At 38.0% G+C, this 24346-nt stretch overlaps 1 pseudogene; it reads left to right on the top strand.

The window, feature by feature from the left end:
- The window catches only part of LOC148778846 (protein lin-28 homolog A pseudogene), a 47111-nt pseudogene extending 23117 nt beyond the window's left edge, over positions 1–23994 (top strand).
- Positions 23995–24346: the final 352 nt, after the last annotated feature.

The raw sequence follows: 24346 nt of genomic DNA, 5'->3' as shown, positions 1-24346 counted from the left end.
ACTACTAACTGGTACCTTGAAAATATCAATAAATTGATAAACCTTTAGTCATACTTCCCTTCCCTGGTGGCTCAGACAATAAAGTGTCTGCCTACAATGCGGGAGACCCGGGTTCAATCCCTGGGTCAGGAAGGTCTCATGAAGAAGGAAATGGCACCCACTGCAGTATTCTTGCCTGGAAAATCCCATGGTTGGAGGAGTCTGGTAGGCTACAGTCCCCAGGGTCGCAAATATTAGGACACGACTGAGCAACTTCACTTTCACTTTCTAGTCATACTGACTGTGTTTAAAAGACTCTTGAGGTGTCCCCATGATTACTGCTTCCTCTGTTTTCTCCCTTTGTGTATGTGTGGGACCTAAACTTTGCTTCTAACAATTGAATATGGAGAAAGTGATGGGATGTCTGTTCCATGATTGCTTTACATTCCATAGGTCTCTGTCTTACTAGCAGAAACTCTCCTCGCTGGAAATAAGGGGTCCTGTTGAGGAACCCCACATGGAAAGAAACTATGGACAGCCTTGGGGAAGTGGGGTTTGACTATAGAGCTGAGTGTTGCTTCAGCTGACTACCAGCAAGAAGTTAGGGTCCTCAAGCTACAACTGTGTGTATGTGTGTGCTCAGTTGTGTCTGATTCTTTGTGACTCCATGGGCTGTAGCCTGTAGGCTCCTCTGTCCATGGAACTTCCCAAGCAAGAATACTGGAGTGGGTTGCCATTTCCTCCTTGAGAGATATTCCAGATCCAGGGATCAAACCTACATCTCCTACATTGGTTGGCTAATTTTTTACAACTGCATCAACTGGGAAGCCCCCAGTGCTACAACTCAGTTCAGTTCAGTCACTCAGTCATGTCTGATTCTTTGCAACACCATGAATTGCAACACGCCAGGCTTCCCTGTCCATCACCAACTCCCAGAGCTTACTAAAACACATGTCCATCACATTGGTGATGCCGTCCAACCATCTCATCCTCTGTCGTCCCCTTCTCCTCCTGCCTTCAATCTTTCCCAGCATCAGGGTCTATTCCAATGAGTCACTCTTCATATCAAGTGGCCAAACTATTGGAGTTTCAACTTCAGCATCAGTCCTTCCAAAGAATATTTAGGATTGACTGGTTTGATAAACTAGTAGGAATCTACAACTACAGAACTACAACTAGTAGAAAATAAATTTTACCAACAACCTAACTGAGCATAGCACATAGTGACACACACACACACACACACACACACACACACACACACACACACATTTATATATGAAGGTGAAGGTGGAAGTCGCTCAGTCATGTCTGATTTTTTGTGACCCCATGGACTCCACATTCCATGGAATTCCCCAGGCCAGAACACCGGAGTGTGTAGCCATTCCCTTCTCCAGGGGATCTTCCCAACCCAGGGATCAAATCCGGGACTCTGGATTTGACTTCAGGTGGATTCTTTACCAGCTGAGCCACTAGGGAAGCCTATACATATATGTATATGTAGTTTGTGATATATACATGCAATTTGTGATATATATATGTGTGTATATATATACATGTTCAGTTCAGTTCAATTTCTCAGTCATGTCCGACTCTTTGTGACCCCATGAACCTCAGCACACCAGGCCTCCCTGTCCATCACCAATTCCCAGAGTCTACCCAAACCTGTGTCCATCGAATCAGTGATGCCATCCAACCATCTCATCCTCTGTCATCCCCTTCTCCTCCTGCCCTCAATCTTTCCCAGCATCAGGGTCTTTTCAAATGAATCAGCTCTTTGCATCAGGTGGCCAAAGTATTGGAGTTTCAGCTTCAACTTCAGTCCTTCCAATGAACACTCAGGACTGAACTCGTTTAGGATGGACTGGTTGGATCTCCTTACAGTCCAAGGGATTCTCAAGAGTCTCCTCCAACACCACAGTTCAGAAGCATCAATTCTTCTGTGCTCAGCTTTCTTTATAGTACAACACTCACATCCATACATGACCACTGGAAAAACCATAGCCTCAACTAGATGGACCTTTGTGGGCAAAGTAATGTCTCTGCTTTTTAATATGCTGTCTAGGTTGGTCATAGCTTTCCTTCCAAGGAGTAAGCGTCTTTTAATTTCATGGTTGCAATCACCATCTGCAGTGATTTTGGAGCCCCCAAAAATAAAGTCAGCCATTGTTTCCACTGTTTCCCCATCTATTTGCCATGAAGTGATGGGACAAGGTGCCATGATCTTAGTTTTCTGAATGTTGAGTTTTAAGCCAACTTTTTCACTCTCCTCTTTCACTTTCATCAAGAGGCCCTTTAGTTCTTCTTCACTTTTTGCCATAAGAGTGGTGTTATCTGCATATCTGAGGTTATTGATATTTCTCCCGGCAATCTTGATTCCAGATTGTGCTTCTTTCAGCCCAGCGTTTCTCATGATGTCCTCTGCATATAAGTTAAGTAAGCTGGGTGACAATATACAACCTTGATGTACTCCTTTTCCTATTTGGAACCAGTCTGTTGTTCCGTTTCCAGTTCTAACTGTTGCTTCCTGACCTGCATACAGGTTTGTCAGGAGGCAGGTCAGGTGGTCTGGCATTCCCATCTCTTAGTTTGTGATACATTGTACAGAATAACCAAGTAAGTTTTAACCTAAGAATTCAAAGCTGATTAATAATCAAAAAACAGCCAATATAATTTGTCATATCTACAAAACTCAACAGGTACAAAAAGAGTATTTGTCATCCAGTTATGATAAACACTCTCTATAAACTAGCAACAAAATAAACTTTAATAGAACATAATTTAGCAAGAAATAGCAGCTAATTATTAATTTATGGTCCAATATGAATGATTCTTAAATGCATTTTGATAAGCATAAGCATCCAGACCCATAAAGCTACATATTGTGTGATTCCATTTATGATGTGACTTTCTGGAAAAATCAAAAGTCTTAGGAAAGAAAATATATCAATGGTTGTTAAGAGGTTGGTGAAGGGGGAAGTTTTAACTCTCAGGGAATTTTTATTTTTATGAAACTCTTCTGTAAGGTACTTGCAATAGACACACCTCTCTTTAGGTTTGTCAAAATCTGCAGAAGTATATGTCATAAATAGTAAACCATAATGTGAGCTAATATTGAAACATTAACCAGTATGTGGGAAGAAACTGTATGAACATCAAACTATAACAAATGAAACTATATTACCAATGTGCTTGATAAAATACAATCCATAACCTCATTAAAGAAAACAGGGAGAAGGAAACAGATAAAAGTTACTTAGGATAACTTTTTGAGCTAGATACAGTAATGCAAAAAACAAAAATCTATACATAAATACCCTACTATAATTGGTAAATGGGTTTCTTGTAGAGATATAATTAGCAATTGAATCTGTTTAATATGTAAACTAGGGTTGAAAAGATACATGTACATATTTTAAATAATGAAGGCCAAATTTCTTACTGTAAAAAACAAGTTATGATAATCAAGGCAGGAAAGTTAGATGAACCTTATATTTGTGGAGTAAAGTCTTAGATATTAGATAGACTATCTAATATATATATACATATATATATATCTAAAATATATATACATATATATATTTATATGTGTACATGGATTTTACATGTATATATACATATATATTAGCTACTGTTAATATTTTTATAACTGTTTATATATTTGTTGTATATAGTACAACTAGGAAATATATAAAACATAAATTAACATATGTAAATATATGTATTACATTATATATAAATATATATATATTCTAGTTTTGACTGTTGAAAAAAACATAAAATTAGACACCCTGGTAGCTATGATCACATCTAGTATACAGATCTAGGTTTCTAATATTATCTTTCAAATAAAGAAACCAGTCTTGATTCCAGGAAAGGGGTAGGGAAAATATGAGTCTGATGCATTTTGTACTACCAGAGTATGTAAAGGCAAAACAAACTAAGAAACAAGTGGTGTCATGTTCAAAGGACATAGGAGCCAACATGAAAGAGCTGAGACAGACTTAAGCAGGAATAATTTGAATAAATAAATAAATAATGATGATATTGACTTATAGTATAAAATAAGTGCAGTGAGTCCATATGATGTAAATAAATAATTGAATAAATAAACAAAGGAGTGAAGTAGCAAATTTTCCCTACAGAATAGTTTTAATTAAAAAATGTAAAAGTAATGAGATAAATGAAAAATGACTGTGATTCAACATAGTAACAATTCTTGCCAGTAAAATACATCAGTAAATGCTTAAATTAGTGTACAAAAATTTAAGAAGAAATAAGATATCTAAAGAGCTTCAAAGCATCTCCCTCCAAATATATATTAATTAATTTTAATTTATATTTACAAATTTGTTGATACCCCTTCTAGCAGTTAGAGCTTAATTTCCCTTCTCTTGAATATAATCTGTCTTAGTTATTTGTTTCCAATGAATGGAGTATGGCATGGGTAAATATATAATTTTACATGGGGAAACCTGCTAGCACATTAGTCAAAAGATCAAAATTTTCATTATCAGTGATGTTGTATTGATATCATGTACTTCCTAATATGGGACTTCCCTGGTAAATAAGATGGTGAAGAATCTGCCTGCAAAGAAGGAAACCCAGGTTTGATCCCCGGGTCTATGAAAAAGGCATTCTTCCCAAAAGTTTATAAACCCAGTCTAATAAGAAAATGTCTTATACACCCAAACTGAAGGTCATTCTATTGTACACTTCACTAATATTTTGGTGAGTATTAAGTGGTAGACTCTTTTTGAAGGCCAATCTGTTCTTGTCTCAAGTAATTTTTCTGTGGATTAAAACTTCATCATCCATTTATCAAGTCAAAAGTATCCGAGTTCATGAGATTCACACATTTCACAAAGCAGTTGGGTTCTTACTCACCGATCCAAGTGGTATGTTAAAACATATAACCCAAACTCTCATGGTACTATTTCTGGAAGCAAAAATCTGGCAAAATATTCATATTAGGCCATCTCATTTCTATCCCCAGGATTTAAAAAGGAACATGATATTCTTTAATTTGGCTAAACTAGTACTTCCAGCAGTGTTTTCTTCAGGCAAATGGTCAATAAGACAATTTTTATTTACTCCATTTTTTTTCCTCCATCCTACACTTCTTGGCAATGGATTCTCAAGATATATCTGATATTTTATATACATTGCAGTATATAAGATTGTCAACTGGAAAAATACTATAAAGTCTGGACCCTGAGTCTTTTTGAATATTCACTTAGGTTGAAGTCTTTAAGTGAGAAGCTATTACTTACCAGTGATATGTGGATGACAACACATTCGGCCAGCCAATGGTGATAGTGCTGACATTTTTTTAGAAGGATATCAGAGATAGTTTTTTCAATAATTCTCAAAGGCTTTCATTATCTTTTACCTCTGGCTAAGAATGTAATAGAACTTCTCACTTTTTTGCTTCTCCTTACAATGTATGAGAATGAGTTTTGCTGACAAAATAAAAGCTTAATGTTTAAAGGAGCATCAATATTTATGACCATAAACTCTCAAATATTCATGGAGCAACAAGTAAATTTAACCATGAAGGCAACAACTATGACTGTTGTTTTGGTGCTCTGGGAGGAGGGCCATTGGTAGCACTTTGAGGTCAGAGTCCAGAATCAGAGTGCATCTAAGTTAGCTGTGACCAGAAAACTGATGATGGGGAAACAAAATTCAAGAAGGGAGATGATGTCTAATGTGAATACTCTCAGAAGCAGGGATTCAGTTTTTCTGTGTTAACACAGCAGCAATCAATAGAAACCCAGGGATTTGTAGGGAATCACAAGACAGGGCAGAAAATAACCCATATATATCTTCAAGGACCTATCAAATGTTCAGGTGAAATAGATACATAAAATGATTATCACAGTATCTGATGTAGCAAAGCTAGATAAAAATTATAATTGGAGAATAGAGGAAAAATATATTATCTATACATTGAGAGATGGAGTAATGTATTAAAGAAAGACTTCTGAAAGAATGTCCTGAGAGAGATGGCAATATGAGCCTACATGGAGTCCCAAAACAGTATGCTGTATGTGTAGAGAACTCTGAGATGTTCTGAGCAACAGGATTGTCAAGTTCAAGACTGACAGCAGCAGACACAGATGCTGGAGAGACAGACAGTGGAGACATTCTCCATCATCCAATCTGAATTCTGTCATCTAATTTAAATAAATTATCAATTTACTATTGTATGATCATATAAAACTGATTCACAGTTTATTTCCACTTACAACATAACTGATTTTATATTTCTTTATGTCTAATTTCTCCATAAAAGATAGTAAGGAGTTTACTTATAATATGATTACTTGATCTGATGTCTTCATTTTATTTATTTATTTTTTTGTATTGTCTTCAACACTTTTCACTATACATGTCAGGAATTAAAGGATTAAATAACTATTGATTGCTTAAACTGAACCCCAGAATATTTCAAAAATTCAAGTTTCTCACCCTATTTAATTTATATGATTAAACTGACAATTCATGTGAGTGAACCATTTACTGAAGATTATTTGTCACTGATGAGTTTAAAAATCTGGATACTTATGAAAATCTGACACAGTTGAGAGCCAAATATTCCTACATTTTCAGTGTGTAAAATGTGTTAGAATATGATATGTGTCAGTTGATTGCTTCTCTAAAAAAAGACAAAATGAAGTGCTAGGAAAAAAGAGGAGAGTGTTTATATCACCACTACAGATTTGCATGCTTGCTGTTTTTGTTTTTATCCTTCAACTTTCGTAGTTTCCAAGGAGAGGGAAAATGTGAAAAGAGTAATCTCTGAAGAACTCAAAGTAATAAAATTGCATTAACATTTTTTCCAATTATTGTGGAAATTCCTTTTTGTATTTTATTTTTCATTTTGTATTAAGGTGTTATAATTGCCAGATGACATGTGGGTAAACTGAACAAAGGAGAAAAGGAAAGATATACCCATATGAATGCAGAGTTCCAAAGAATAGCAAGGAGAGATAAGAACGCCTTCCTCAATGGTCAGTGCAAAGAAATAGAGGAAAACAATAGAATGGAAAAGACTGGAGATCTCTTCAAGAAAATTAGAGATACCAAGGGAACATTTCATGCAAAGACTGGCTCAATAAAGGACAGAAATGGTATGGACTTAACAGAAGCAGAAGATATTAAGAAGAAGAGGTGGCAACAATACACAGAACTGTACAAAAAAGATCTTCGTGACCCAGATAATCAAGATGGTCTGATCATTCACCTAGAGACAGACATCCTGGAATGTGAAGTCAAGTGGGCCTTAGAAAGCATCACTACAAACAAAGCTAGTGGAGGTGATGGAATTCCAGTTGAGTTATTTTAAATCCTAAAAGATGATGCTGTGAAACTGCTTCACTCAATGTGCCAGCAAATTTGGAAAACTCAGCAGTGGCCATAGGACTGGAAAAGGTCAGTTTTCATTCCTATCCCAAAGAAAGGCAATGCCAAAGAATGCTCAAACTACCACACAATTGCACTCATCTCACACACTAGTAAAGTTATGCTCAAAATTCTCCAAGCCAGGCTTCAACAGTACATGAACCGTAAACTTCCAGATGTTCAAGCTGGATTTAGAAAAGGCAGAAGAACCAGAGATCAAATTGCCAACATCTGCTGGATCCTCAAAAAAGCAAGAGAGTTTCAGAAAAAAACATCTATTTCTGCTTTATTGACTATGCCAAAGCCTTTGATTTTGTGGATCACAAAACACTCTGCAAAATTCTTCAAGAGATGGGAATACCAGACCACCTGACCTGCCTCTTGAGAAATCTGTATGCAAGTCAGGAAGCAACAGTTAGAACTGGACATGGAACAACAGGCTGGTTCCAAATAAGGATAGAGGTACATCAAGGCTATATTGTAACCCTGCTTATTTAACTTCTATGCAGAGTACATCATGAGAAATGCTGGGCTGGGTGAAGCACAAGCTATAATCAAGATTGCTTGGAGAAGAAATATCAATAACTTCAGATATGCAGATGACACCACCCTTGAAGAAGAACTAAAGAGCCTCTTGATGAAAGTGAAAGAGGAGAGTGAAAAAGTTGGCTTAAAACTAGACATTCAGAAAACTAAGATCATGGCATCTAGTGGCAGAGTTTATTATTTTGGGCTCCAACATCACTGCAGATGGTGACTGCAGCCATGAAATTAAAAGACGCTTGCTCCTTGGTAGAAACGTTATGACCAAACTAGACAGCATATTAAAAAGCAGAGACATTACTTTGCCAACAAAGGTCCATCTAGTCAAGGCTGTGGTTTTTCCAGTGGTCATGTATAGATGTGAGAGTTGGACTATAAATAAATCTGAGCACTGAAGAATCTATGCTTTAGAATTGTGGTGTTGGAGATGACTTTTGAGAGTCCCTTGGACTGCAAGGAGATCCAACCAGTCCATTTTAAAGGAGACTAGTCCTGGGTGTTCATTGGAGGGACTGATGTTGAAGCTGAATCTCCAACACTTTGGCCACCTGATGTGAAGAGCTGACTCATTTGAAAAATTCCTCGTGCTGGGAAAGATTGAAGGTGGGAGGAGAAGGGGATGACAGAAGATGAGATGTTTGGATGGCATCACCTTCTCAATGGACATGAGTTTGAGTAAACTCCAGGAATTGGTGATGGACAGGGAGGCCTGGCTTGCTACAGTCCATGGGGTGACAAAGAGTTGGACATGACTGAGCAACTCAGCTGAACTAAACTGAAGCTGGATCTACATAGATGTTTTCTCATGTCAATTGGGAAATATAAAATAAGCACATTGAGCAACATATATCCAGTGTAATCTGGGGTAAAATGAAGAGCTCATTTTTGTACGTGCAAATAAAATTAGTATTTTCAAAATAGAAAACTCATTCATCTTTTGATTTTTTCAGAACTCAATTCAATTTGTATTTGTGTTTCTGTTTCTTCATTAGGACTCCATCAGCTCCAAGAAAGAGGACAAAGCAGGTTAAGTTACAGTCATAAAGGATATTCTTGGAATGATATAACATGAAGATTCTTGGATTGGTATAACATGACACAGTGTTGTAAAACCCCACAGGGAGGTTTTTGAAAAGGCTGACTCCAGGAACTAGCAAGTCCTGAGAAATAAAAAATGTTGCTCTCTTTTCTCAATCTTCATTTTGTTCTTGCTGCCGCTACTGTCTCTGTCTGCCTCTCAATATTCCTCTTTATTGAAAGTTATATCTTTCTCTGTTTCTTTCTCATGTTTTCTTTTTTATTTGCTCTGTTCTTCTGCTTCATCTGACTGGCCTTCAATGCACCCAGCCTGTCCTTTCTTTTACATGACTTTATGGTTCACAGGTTTGATATAAACTCACTAGAAATAATCGATTCCAGTTTCAGATTCCAGACAGTGATTCCAATTGGTATGGCTGATCAGGCTATTCATCATGGTTCAGTAACCCTTGGTTCTGAAGCAGGACCTTATGACTTGGAAAGTGACTCCTTAAACCAGTCACTTAGGGGTCCTTGAGAAGGACGCATAAGAGTGGGAAGAAAGTGGTTGGAGGAGAAATGTTTGTTAATTCTGATAAATGGAATCTGTCTTGAGTTTCCACATGATGAATGTAAATTTGAGGAGGATTTTTCTTCCTTTTGAGGCTGAAAATGTTTTTTCCCCCCAAGAATTTTCAATTAATACATTTTACAAGACAGATCAAGGCCCGTTTGCTCTCCCAAGAGATGAGTTTCTGCATCATAATATCAGGGATTCTGCTGATCCTCCCTTAATTGAATGGAAAGATCAAGACATTTAGACTACAATAACCTGATAAGCATGAGTGCTTAGTCGTTCAGTCATGTCCCATTCTTTGTGATACCATGGACTATGCCTGCCAGTCTTGTCTGTCCATGGGGATTCTCCAGGCAAAAACACTGGAGTGAGTTGCCATGCCCTCCTCCAGGGAATAAGCATGTAGACTTCAGATTAATTGGAACCAGAAGGCGGATGATTAAGCTTTCCTAAACATTACATTTTTCCCTCACCACCAACCGATCATAAGGAAGCCCGTGAACTGATAACACTTCCTGCAACTCTTCCCCCAATGTTGCTTTAGAAACATTGAAGAACATCAGGAGTTTGGGTCTTTTTAGCATTCGCTGTCTGTTCTGCTTCTCAGTGCTCTATAATAAATGCTGCACTTTCCTTTGCCACAACCCAGTGTCAGTAGATTGGCTTTGCTGCACACAGGAGAACTTTCCCAAGTGCAATTTTGTAACACCTGTGGTGACTTAGTCTTTTTCTAAAATAATTCTGTTTAAAAAGATAATGAATTTTTGAGAATAAATGAAGTCAGAGTATATATCCACATATTAAAATGTATCTATTGCTTGGGGAAGTGTACTCATGTGTAGTTAATATTCTCCTGGTCACCAATCTAGTATGTAGCTAAGTAATTAAAGGATAAAACATCAAGCAAAAATATAAACTATTTAACATCAAACAAAAACTAGTATTTTACTAATGAACAAGAAATGTGGACCGCTTGCATCTTTTTGTAACTCAGAAAGGAAAATTTGTGTTAGAATCTATCACAGTTTCCATCTTAGGGAGTGACGTTAAAGTGGCATTTTAGGACTATTAAAAAGGCAATAAATAGGATCAATCACAATTTAACTGCTTCAAATCTTATGTCCTTGTATGAATTTTATGAATTTGGCTAACTATGCAGAAGATGTATCTAAATTTACCTTTAGTTTAAAAATTTCCATGTGAAGACTTTCATCTTTCTGGAGTTAATTTGTGTTGCTTACATCAATTTTAATGAATTTATGTAGTGTTTCTTTTTCTGAAAGTACAAAGGTTATTTCAAGTTTTGTTTTTTATAGTTTTCAAAATAGATGAGTAAAAAGATTCATTCACTGTATTTATTTATTTTTTCTTTTTTTATTGGAGGCTAATTATTTTACAATATTATATTGGTTGGTTTTGCCATATATATAATATCATATTATATTTCTATTCTATATTAAAATTCAAGTGGTTCACATTTCTTGTTCATTAGTAAAATACTAGCTTTTGTTTAATGTTAAATAGTTTATATTTTGTCTGATGTCTTATCTTTTAATTACTTAACTACTTGCAATGTGGGAGACCTGTGTTCAAACCCTGGGTTGGGAAAATTGCCTAAAGAAAGGAAAGTTTACCCACTCCACTATTCTTGCCTGGAGAATTCCGTGGACAGAGGAGCCTGGCAGGCTACAGCCTATGGGGTCACAAAGAGTTGGATAAGACTGACTGACTAGCACTTTCACTTTTCATATAGTTATGTGAGAACATATGATGAAGCTAGGAGCAAAAAAGATGAAATAAGCCTGAATACAAAGTTTCTTGTATTCAAGATGGCAAAGACAAAAAAAAAAAAATGTAAAATGGTGGCTTCAACAGGTCCAAAGATAGTTGACTTCATGCTTGAAAATGTTTGAAAGAGCTTAGGTAGTTAATCATTGTTTTGCGATACTGAAACAGACATAAAAAGACCAGTTCTATATTGTTATGTGAAATTGCTTGTTTCTGTTGCTGTTACTCAGTTTCTAAGTCCTGTCCGATTCGACACCATGGACTGCAGCACAGCAGGTTCCTCTGTTGTCCACTATCTCCAGGAGTTTGCTCAAATTCATGTCATGCTATCTAATCATCTCTTCTTCTGCTACCCTATTCTCCTTTTGCCTTCAATCTTTCCCAGCATCAGGATATTTTCCAATGAGTCAGCTCAAATCTTTGTTATTTAAACCACTATTAGTCACTGATTTAATCACCTCTTCTTAATCCCACTAATGTGGGTGGATTCCTACCCTAGGGTTATGAAAATGGCTGAACTGCCCACTCTGGCAATATGTGATCAACAATTGATTAGTCACAAAATCATAGACTAGGTCCATGGATGCTGCAGGTCATGTAGGGCTACAAAGTGGTTGCACTGGGAAATAGGGCTAAGAGAGGCAGGCAGCCCTGTTTAATGAAGACAGTGTGGTGTCCTCAAAGAACATGTGATTGTGAAGAGCCAACTCTTTGGGAAAGGCCCTGATGCTGGGTAAGACTAAAGACAAAAGGAGAATTGGGCAGCAGAGGATGAGATGGTAAGATAGCATCACCAATTCAATGGACATGAATTTGAGCAAACTCGCAAAGATAGTGGACAACAGAGGAGTCTGGCATGCTGCAGTCCATGGGGTTGCAAAGAGTTGGACATGACTTAGCTACTGAGCAACAACAACAGCAGTTTGAATAATCTGGGTATTAGCAGTGTACTGAAAACGGAAAATTCAGGGATGAGCAGGACCTGTAATTGGTCCATTTAGTAAGGATAGTTGTTTAGCTAATGGCCTTTCTCCGCAGGAGCAGAATGAGGAGGGGAACTTCTGGTGGTAAGGCCATTAAAGCAGCACAGAATATGGAACCTTGATTTCAGGGCTTTTGCCATAGTTGCATATTCAGTTACTTATAACTAAAGGCATTCTCACTGATAGACAACTTGATGAAAGTAATTCTTAGTGAGCAGCTTCATTATGGTACATATGAACTTAGCTCTGAAAGCCACAGCAACAAGGGCATCAAGATATCATTTCATGCAGAAAACTTCAATTGCTAGTATATACCCATATTAATATATTTTGCCACTAATCTATACTGTGGAGCATTTAGAACATTCGGATGACCATCTCAGTTAGTTCAGTCCCTCAGTCATGTCCTGCTCTTTGTGACCCCATGGACTGCAGCACGCCAGGCTTCCTGTCCATCACCAACACCTGGAGCTTGCTCAAATTCATGTCCATTGAATCAGTTATGCCATCCCACCATCTCATCCTCTGTTGCCCCTTCTCTTCCTGCCTTCAGTCTTTCCCAGCATCAGGGTCTTTTCTGAGTAGTCAGTTCTTCACATCAGATAACCAAATTATTGAAGCTTCAGCTTCAGCATCAGTCCTTCCAATGAACATTCAGGACTTATTTCCTTTAGGATGGACTGGTTAGATCTCCTTGCAGTCCAAGGGACTCTCAAGAGTTTTCTCCAACACCATGGTTCAAAGGCATCAATTCTTTGACACTCAGCTTTCGTTATGCTCCAACTCTCACATCCATACATGACTACTGGAAAAACCACAGCTTGACAAGACAGACCTTTGTTGGCAAACTAATGTCTCTGCTTTTTAATATGCTGTCTAGGTTGGTCATAGCTTTTCTTCTAAGGAGCAAGTGTCTTTTAATTTCATGGTTGCAGTCTCCATCTGCAGTGACTTTGGAGCCCCCCCCCCCAAAAAAAAATCTGTCACTGTTTCCATTGATTCCCCGTCTACTTACCATGAAGTGATGGGATTGGATGCCATGATGTGATGGGACCTGATGTCATCTTCATTTTTTGAATGTCGAGTTTTAAGCCTGTTTTTTCACTCTCCTCTTTCATTTTGATCAAGAGGCTCTTTAGCTTCTCTTCACTTTCTGCCATAAGGTTGGTGTCATCTGCATATCTGAGGTTATTGATATTTCTCTGGGCAATCTTGATTCCAACTTCATCCAGTCTGGCATTTCACATAATGTACTCTGCATATAAGTTAAATAAATAAGGAGAATGACAATATACATCCTTGACGTACTCCTTTTCCAGTTTATAACCAGTCTGTTGTTCCCTGTCTGGTTCTAAATGTTGCTTCTTGACCTGCATACAGATTTCTCAGGAGGTAGGTAAGGTGGTCTGGTATTCCCATCTCTTTAAGGATTTTTCACATTTTATTGTGATCCACATATTCAAAGACATTAGTTTAGTCAATGAAGAAGAATTAGATGTTTTTCTGGAATTTATTCAATATCAAAAACAGTTTATATAGGCTTAATTTAAATATTTGATTTTAAAAGAGAAAACCCTGCTAAATAGACAAAAGAGTCTAATTATTCTAGTAAGAATTAAACCTGACCATTTTTTATGCTTCTGGATTTTATCTATAGGTTAAATACATATTTTTAAAATATTTGAGGTAAATATACTGCTCATAGGGTTCCCAAGGCAAGAATACTGAAGTGGTTTGCCATTCCCTTCTCCAGTGGACCACATTCTATCAGACCTCTCCGCCATGACCCAACCCTCTTGGATGGCCCCACACGGCATGTCTTAGTTTCATTGAGTTAGACAAGGCTGTGGTCCTTGTGATCAGATTGGCTAGCTGTCTATGAGTGTGGTTTCAGTCTGTCTGCCCTCTGATGCCCTCTCTCAGAGCCTACGGTCTTACTTGGGTTTCTCTTACCTTGGACATGGGGTATCTCTTCACCATTCCTCCAGCAAAGCACAGTCGCTGCTCCTTACCTTGGACATGGGATAGCTCCTCTCCACCTCTCGTGCACCGTCAAAGTCACCCAATTGCTGCACAATTGCACTCATCTCACATGCTAGTAAAGTAATGCTCAAAATTCTCCAAGTCAGCCTTCAGCAATACGTGAACCGTGCACTTCCAGATGTTCAAGCTTGTTTAGAAAATGCAGAGGTACCAAAGACCAAATTGCCAACATCCGCTGGATTATGGAGAAAGCAAGAGAGTTCCAGAAAAACATCTATTTCTCTTTATTGACTATGCCAAAGCCTTTGACTGTGTGGATCACAATAAACTGTGGAAAATTCTTCAAGAGGTGGGAATACAAGACTACCTGACCTGCCTCTTGAGAAACCTGTATGCAGGTCAGGAAGCAACAGTTAGAACTGGACATGGAACAAAAGACTGGTTCCAAATAGGAAAAGGATTACAAGGTTGTATATTGTCACCCTGCTTATTTAACTTTTATGCAGAATACATCATGAGAGATGATGGTATGGAGGAAGCACAAGCTATAATCAAGATTGCTGGGAGAAATATCAATAACCTCAGATATGTATATGACACCACCCTTATGGCAGAAAGTGAAGAAGAACTAAAGAGCCTCTTGATGAAAGTGAAAGAGGAGAGTGAAAAGGTTGACTTGAAGCTTAACATTCAGAAAACTAAGAGGATGGCATCCAGGTCAATCACTGCATGGCATATAGATGGGGAAACAGTGGAAACAGTGGTTGACTTTATTTTTTTCAGCTCCAAGATCACTGCAGATGGTGATTGCAGCCATGAAATTAAAAGACGCTTACTCCTTGGAAGGAAAGTTATAACCAACCTAGACAGTATATTAAAAAGCAGAGGCATTACCCTGTCAATAAAGGTCTGTCTAGTCAAGACTATGGCTTTTCCTGTGGTCATGTATGGATGTGAGTTGGACTATAAAGAAAGCTGAATGCTGAAGAATTGATGCTTTTGAACTGTGGTGTTGGAGAACACTCTTGAGAGTCCCTTGGGCTGCAAGGAGACCCAAGCAGTCCATCCTAAAGGAGATCAGTTCTGGGTGTTCATTGAAAGGACTGAGGTTGAAGTTGAGGCTCCAATACTTTGACCACCTGATGCAAAGAGCTGACTCATTTGAAAAGACCTTAATGCTGGGAAAGATTGAGGGCAGGAGAAGAAGGGGACAACAGAGGATGAGATAATTGGATGCTATCACTGACTCAGTGGAAATGGGTTTGGGTGGACTCCAGGAGTTGGTGATGGACAGGGAGGCCTGGCTTGCTGCAGTACATGGGGTCACAAAGAGTCAGACATGACTGAGCAACTGAACTTAACTGAGGTTCAGTTCAGTTCAGTTCAGTTCAGTCGCTCAGTCGTGTCCGACTCTCCGTGACACCATGAATTACAGCACGCCAGGCATCCCTATCCATCACCAACTCCTGGAGTTCACTCAAACTCATGTCCACAGAGTCGGTGATGCCATCCAGCCATCTCATTCTCGGTTGTCCCCTTCTCCTCCCGCCCCCAACCTTTCCCAGCATCAGAGTCTTTTCCAGTGAGTCAACTCGTCACATGAGGTGGCCAAAGTATTGCAGTTTCAGCTTTTGCATCAGTCCTTCCAATGAACACCCAGGATCGATCTCCCTTAGAATGGACTGGTTGGATCTCCTTGTGGTACAAATATAACTAAATAAATTTTAATTTGTATTTATTGTATTTCCATTTGCTTTTTTGACCAGGATTCAGCTTATCTATTATACCCTTTTCCACCACCCCGTTATACAAATTTCTCAAAAGTTTAATTATGAAATAATTGTGGTAACCTGTTTCGAGTATATGTTTGCCTCCATCTCCCCAAGACAGTCTTTTAGAATTTCCCATTCATAATCTCTCCCCTTATTTCCCAGTTTCTAGTAAAGCATCTTAAAATGGATGCTACTCTTTGTGTCCCTAGCTATACTTCCGTAGCTTTCTAGGTGAACTTCTGACATCCTGCATGTATTTAACATAGAAACCCTACCCAGACACTGAAGTTTTGTCTGTAAATTTGGACTACTGTCCTTCCAACTGACTCCACAATTTTGGTAACACTGACTTTTACCTTCACTCCATGTCCCATTGCTCAGTCCCAACTGCCACTCAGCAATTCATTCCAATATATAACCCTATCATTCGAGGCTTCAATTATTCATTTTTAGGCTTAGCACTTTTTCCCCTCATTTCCTTTACAGTTTGCCTGATAAAACTCTCTGTATAATTAGATCAGCTGAGTACTGGTAGTTTCATCTTGATCCAGGAACCTAAAATGGGGCAAGGGTAAATGCATACCATGCAGCTGACTTACTCTTATTGGTTTTCACTAATGGATTGGATTCACTAATTGGATTTCTTCAAAGAGTGCTTTCACTATTTTGATAAAGACAGTTGACCTAATAATTGGAGAGACGTAACTAAGCAAAAAGTTATTCATGCAACATATACAGTTTAATGATTTCCAATTCCTTACCAAGAAACCATTATAGAAACATGCTGTCTGATTATCCCATAAGCAGACATATGCTTCTTCAACTTTAGTCTCTGTTCAGTCTAGGCATTAGACCAACTGTCCACACAGACTGTGGGAAGAGAAAGCCAAGAACCCTGTGGTACAAGTCAGCCAACTGTGGATGACTGGGAAGGAATGACTTACCCAATTCCTAGAACAGTATTTAATAATTAACAGTGACTTACTGCAGTTATGCAATTACCTAGAAAGTCCCCAAATCATGATTTAATCAAGTAGAAAGGACAGGGAAATGAGTTGAGACTGATTAGTGAAAAAAGGTTCTATATCTTGGTTATAGACACGTGTCTGTAAATGGAATGATTTTGGTATCTTCAGTAGATACCTGTGGGATATTCATAGGTCTTAGGGGAGGAATTACACAGAATGTTCTTGTTACAATGAGAAAGGCTGGAATTCAGAGTATCAGTTTTAAAGGGGCTGCTAACATATCTGTTAGATTCACTGGAGGTGAGAAACATCACACAGCTATGGGGTCAAGGAGAATTCTAAGAAGCATGTTTGAGACACTGTATCCTGAATCCAAAGATTTGGATCTAAATTTCTACCAGAAAGAATGGCTAAGGCTACCAGATTTCTTTGTAAATATTTAATCAAGATAAGGATAAGCCCCCAAAAAGATGAATTTGGGGAAAAGGGTACCCAAGGTCAGAGTAAGCAGGGAAGAAGTCAGAAATATGCTCTTATCTTTTATTGGGTTGGCTAAAAAGTTTATTTGGGATTTCCCATTACATACAATGGAAAAACCTAAACACATTTTTTGGCCAGTCCTATGCATTCTGTGTGCTGTGTGCTACTACAGGTTAAGAACTTAATCATTTTTCCTATTGTATGTTTTCAAAGGCATTTCAAAAGCATTTTCCACAAATTATACAATTTTATTGATAAAATAACTTTTAAAACTAATATCATCATCCATTATAAATGAAAGTGAAGCTTGAAAAAAAAACACTGAGAACTAGCAAAGTACAAATGTAGGAAATAGGACCTGGGTTTCAGACGCCTTGTCATGGATAAGTCCACAGCACAGGAGTTTCTAAAGACACTGTTACAGGTGTTTCTAATACTATTGTCATATTCAGTGGATAGTAGATTAAATAACCACTTAATTTTACCATGCTAATACACATTTGTTATATACTAGTACACATTTGTTAGCATCTCCTAAAGACTTATTTTTGGGCTCCAAAATCACTGCAGATGCTGATTGCAGCCATGAAATTAAAGATGTTTACTCCTTGGAAGGAAAGTTATGACCAACCTAGATAGTATATTAAAAAGCAGAGACATTACTTTGCCAACCAAGGGCCGTCTAGTCAAGGCTATGGTTTTTCCAGTGGTCATGTATGGATGTGAGAGTTGGACTGTGAAGAAAGCTGATCACTGAAGAATTGATGCTTTTGAACTGAGGTGTTGGAGAAGACACTGGAGAGTCACTTGGACTGCAAGGAGATCCAACCAGTCCATTCTAAAGGAGATCAGTCCTGGGTGTTCATTGGAAGGGCTGATGCTAAAGCTGAAACTCCAATACTTTGGTCACTTCATGCGAAGAGTTGACTCTTTGGAAAAGACTCTGATGCTGAGAGGGATTGGGGGCAGGAGGAGAAGGGAATGACAGAGAATCAGATGGCTGGATAGCATCACCGACTTGATGGACATGAGTTTGAGTGAACTCCAGGAGTTGGTGATAGACAGGTAGGCCTGGCGTGCTATGATTCATGGGGTTGCAAAGAGTCAGACACGACTGAGTGACTGAAATGAACTGAAAGATATTAGCCTATGTGGTATTAACATGACATTGGTCTCATGAATAACAAAATAATGTTTTATTTATTGATATCCCCTTAGGGGATTTCTATGACCTCAGTAGAAAATCTAAAGAATAGCTATTAGTTATACACATATGAATAAATATAAGTGGATTATATATATATATATACACACACATATATGTGTGTGTGTGTGTGTGTGTGTGTGTATAGATTTAGAAGCCCCCCAGGCTCCTCTGTCCATGGAATTCTTTCAGCAAAATACTGAAGTGGATTGCCATTTTGTTACTCATGATCTCTTGTGTCTCTTGCATTGGCAAGCAGATTCCTTACCACTAGCACCACCTGGGAAGTCCTTGAAAAGCTCAATCAACTTAATTATTATGTGGTACATTTTTACCATTAATAAATAGAATTCAGACATGCTTGGTTGAGCATACTGGCTAAAACGAAAGGAAATACTAAAGAGAAATTCCTCATTACATTTTAATAATTATGCTTTTATTTTACAATTTTTTTTTGGTTTTGGTTCCATTGGCTATTACACAAAGAATATATAATTTTGGAGGAAAATATTTTGATTAAAATGTGTATTTTTGTATAGAGGTCTTGTGATTTTGAGTATTTTAATATCAAATGTATTTTAAAATTATACAATTAATTACAATATGAAATTAGCCAGTTGAGAGTTTAGTCCATAAATTGACACATAATATAAATAATTTCCTCTAATTTATTATTGGTTATTTTGGACATTTATTACTTAGCCTAACTATTGTTTTCACAGTTCGTGATATTCAAGTATGTTCTGAATACCGTTTACCAGTCTGCAATAACATCTAAAGTAAATATTGCAAACTTTTATAACAATCTGGCATTGTTGTTTCATCCATGCTTGTGATCAATGGATGCATATTACTGAACAGGCTGTAGATCAGACAGGGTGTGGATACACTAGTAAATTAGCATGCTGGGTTGGACATGATGCAAGATACATTCTAGACATAAGCAGTCGGAGCATATTACAACATGCTGTGTCATAAAGTTATTTTGCTAACTCTAAAGTAATCAAAATCTTAAAAAATAAACATTTACTTTTAATGATTTCCATTTATACAGGCATTTAAGTCAAACAAATTTTTACTATTTTAATTGAATTAGTTTTAGTAATTTAATTTTTTAACCAAATATGATTTTAAAATCAATTTTAAGTACAAATTACAATAAAATAAATACATTTGTGTGTAAATAAATGAAATGTGAGAAGTTTATACTATTGTGGAAACATCCAAATAAACAATGGGAAATTTCCATCACCCCCAAAAGCTTCCTTGTATCCCTTTGCAGTCAGTTCCACCATCCCTGACCCCAGGCAGCATTTATTTGATTTACTTTTAATTATTATTTTTGCCTGTTCTGGAATGTCTTATAAATCAAATCATGAAATATATATCCCTTTGTGACTAGATTTTTCTGCTGAACATATTTTTGAGATTCACTCACATTTTTTGTATATCAGCAGTCATGTATGGATGTGAGAGCTGGACTGTGAAGAAGGCTGATCGCCAAAGAATTGATGCTTTTAAACTGTGGTGCTAGAGAAGACTCTTGAGAGTCCCTTGGACTGCAAGGAGATCCAACCAGTCCATTCTAAAGGAGATCAGTCCTGGGGGTTCATTGGAAGAACTGATGCTAAAGCTGAAACTCCAATACTTTGGCCACCTCATGCGACGAGTTGACTCACTGGAAAAGACTCTGATGCTGGGAAGGATCGGGGGCGGGAGGAGAAGGGGATGACAGAGAATAAGATGGCTGGATGGCATCACCGACTCTGTGGACATGAGTTTGAGTGAACTCCAGGAGTTGGTGATGGACAGGGATAACTGGCGTGCTGTGATTCATGGTGTCACAAAGAGTCGCACACGACTGAGTGACTGAACTGAACTGAATTGAGTCCCTTATATTGATAAGCAATATTCCATTTTATCAACATCCCTTAATAATTTTATTCACTCCATTGATAAACATCTGGGATATTTCCGTTTGGGGTTGATATAAGTCTTTGTGTGGACATACGTTTTCTTTTCTCTTGGGTGGTTGAAATACTTATTTACATGGTAAGGTGTGTGGGAAACTGCAAAACTCTTCTAAAATGGTTGATTTATGTATACATCTGCCAGCAATGTTTGAGAAATCCTGTTTTTCCATACCTTTTCTTAAACTCTTGATACTATCCCTCATTTTGACTTTAACATTCAAGTAGAAATGTATTGTTATTTCATTGTAGTTATAATCTGAATTTCCTTGAACACTAAAGATGCTAAGCATGTTTTTAGGCAATTATAGTCATTCATATATCTTCTGTAAAGCGACTTTTCACCTGTCACCCATTTTAAAATTGTTTATTTGTATTCTTATTGATAAGTTATGTATAAATCCTTTGTCAGATATGACTTGCCTTTTCATTTCCTTAATAATGTCTTTTGATCAGCAGAAGTTATAAATTTAAAATTTACTTTTATTTTATAATTTAACACTATTACCTAAATTGAGAAAGTGAATTTTACATTCTCTTTTTTAACTGTGCCTTAAATTTAATAAGTTTCATTTACCTTCTTTTGGTCAAGAAAAAAGAACAACTCTTTGAATGTAATAACATTATTAGAACACATGTTAATGATGAAAATGCATCAATAAATTAAAGATCCAATATTTTGACTAGCTTTATTCAGAAATATGAGCTCACATTATAGAGTACCAGTTTCCTACATAACTGATAGTGAAGTGGTAAAACCATACTGTGCTATCAGTGATTTGGCTAATGAAGAAATAGAAGAACAAAACACAAGTGGTATTTGCATGAAAAGCACAAATGAGATCAAAACCAAAATAACTCATTGAAAAAACACTGAATTTTGAAAAAGCAAGGAAGCAAATAAACAAATGTTCATTATTTCACATATAAACATTAAGTCTTTCACTTTTTTCTAGTAAGTGGTATATCAGACTGCTAAGACACATATGTAACATATATGAATGCATGTTTATATAACATATGAATGCATATACATACACACACAATTTCTAAAACATTAGTGAAAACTTCAAACTTCATTAGTGATTTTGTTTTGGAAGTGTTTGGTGAATCTACTACATTCAGGTACTGCTAATAGGAAGGAACACCAACTCGTAGGATAAGCACATGCTTTGTCAAAGCAAGATATGGCTAACATGGCAAATCCTTTAGTAGAAATAGATTAAATGTGATAGTGATATGAAAGAACTATTCTTTTCTCAATTTCGTTGCCAACAAGTAGAACTAACTGATCCATATTATAAAGGTTTATGTTGTCAACAAATGTTGCTTGGAGTTTTAACTGTTTTTAGGAGTATGTCCTGATGGCACAGATGTAATGACTTAAAAACATTCTGGAGTAGCTAGCCTAAGAAAGAAACTTATGCCAGATTGCAAGGCAGCACAGTAGTTTCTCCACTGAAACTGTTTTGCTGTGAAAAAACCGTTGGCTGAACCAAAGTTGTTTTATGGTGTCTGTTAATGTGTGAACTTAAAGATTGCAAACAGCAAGTGTTATTATATGTTGTGGTAAGGGTAAGATGACTATAATGCGTAAGAGTTCTCACAAGAATATTTGATCTAAAAAATGAACTCTGTGTTTCTTCACAAGTAGAAATCATTTTGAGCTCAAAATGTTAAAGATTTGAAATGAACATCAAGATATCTATACTGTTTTTAATGATCTTTACATTTCAAAGCATGGAGGGAAGACTTTCCAAAAATTTATAATAGAAATATAGAAATAGATGGAAAAACAGTGGAAACAGTGTCAGACTTTGTTTTTTTGGGCTCCAAAATCACTGCAGATGCTGATTGCAGCCATGAAATTAAAAGATGCTTGCTCCTTGGAAGGAAAGTTATGACCAACCTTGATAGTATATTAAAAAGCAGAGACATTACTTTGCCAACCAAGGTCCGTCTAGTCGAGGCAATGGTTTTTCCCGTGGTCATGTATGGATGTGAGAGTTGGACTGTGAAGAAGGCTGATCGCCGAAGAATCGATGCTTTTGAACTGTGGTGTTGGAGAAGACTCCTGAGAGTCCCTTATACTGCAAGGAGATCCAACCAGTCCATTCTAAAGGAGATCAATCCTGGATGTTCATTGGAGGGACTGATGCTAAAGCTGAAACTGCAATACTTTGGCCACCTCATGCGACGAGTTGACTCACTGGAAAAGACTCTGATGCTGGGAAAGGTTGGGGGCGGGAGGAGAAGCGGACGACAGAGAATGAGATGGCTGGATGGCATCACCGACTCTGTGGACATGAGTTTGAGTGTACTCCGGGAGTTGGTGATGGACAGGGAGGCCTGGCGTGCTGTGATTCATGGGGTCGTGGAGAGTCGGACACGACTGAGCGACTGAACTGAACTGAACATATGGTGACAAATTCCATAATTTATCAATAGTTATATATAAACTGGGTGAATATTGATACTGAACATTTGTAGAATTTGTTGCAGATCAACTTATAAATTAATATTCTGAATTTGGTTTCCTCTTAAAGATAACCTATTAATGAACTTTATGGAGCTAGAATCCATTTCATTCAATAGAATTTGGTTTCAACTATAAAATATAAATTAAGAAGGTAAATTGTTGGAATTTGCTACTTTAAAAAGATTGGACTTCTCTGGGGCCAGCAGCCGCCCAAGCAGGGGCCCGGTGCTCAGCCGACTACTATTGTCAAACCAGCAGTTCGCAGGTGGCTGTGCTAAGGCACCAGAGGAGGCGCCGGAGGAGGCCGGCCAGCGAGCCGCAGCTGCTGCATGGTGCCGGCATCTGTAAGTGGTTCAACGTGCGCATGGGGTTCGGCTTCCTGTCCATGACCGCCTGCACAGGGGTCGCGCTAGAACCCCCGGTGGATGTCTTTGTGCACCAGAGTAAGCCGCACATGGAGGACTTCTGGAGCCTGAAGGAGGGTGAGGCCGTGGAGTTCACCATTAAGAAGTCCACCAAGGGCCTGGAATCTATCCGAGTCACCGGACCTGGTGGGGTATTCTGAATTGGGAGTGAAAGGTGGCCCAAAGGGAAGAATATGCAGAAATACAGATCAAAGGGAGACAGGTGCTACAACTATGGAGGTCTATACCATCATGCCAAGGAGTGCAAACTGCCACCGAAGCCCAAGAAGTGCCATTTCTGCCAGAACATCAACCAAATGGTAGCCTCGTGCCCACTGAAGGCCCAGCAAATTCCCAGCTCCCAGGGAAAGCCAGCCTACTTTCAGGAGGAGGAAGAAGAGATTCATTGCTCTGCCATGCTTCCAGAGGCCCAGAATTGAGCCACAGTGGGTAGGGGCTATGCTTTTGTGACCAGAAAACTCTGAGGAGCAGGCATCAATCTGCAGAGTGGAGAAAGTGGGGACAGGGTGGGTAGGGGGCAGCTGGCACTGCCATATATCTGAGGCTGGAGTCCACAGCATCACCCCTTCTTCCCTCTTGGTGGGAAGAAGGGGTGAGGCAAAGAAACTCCAATTAGCTCTTTCCAAATGCATATGAGGGCTTTGGGGGTTAACCCTCCCTGCATGCTTTATCTGAGTCTCCACCCCCAGAATCTCCAGCTTTTGAAAGTGGCCTGGGTAGGGAAGTTGTTTTACTCTTAAAGAAGAATGTGGAATAATATTTCCCATATCA

The sequence above is a fragment of the Moschus berezovskii genome, chromosome 1 (genome assembly GCF_049115385.1).
Source record: "Moschus berezovskii isolate FMDL1 chromosome 1, NW_MosBer_1.0, whole genome shotgun sequence".
NCBI classification, from domain to species: domain Eukaryota; kingdom Metazoa; phylum Chordata; class Mammalia; order Artiodactyla; family Moschidae; genus Moschus; species Moschus berezovskii.
This window is presented reverse-complemented; position numbering and strand designations above follow the sequence as displayed.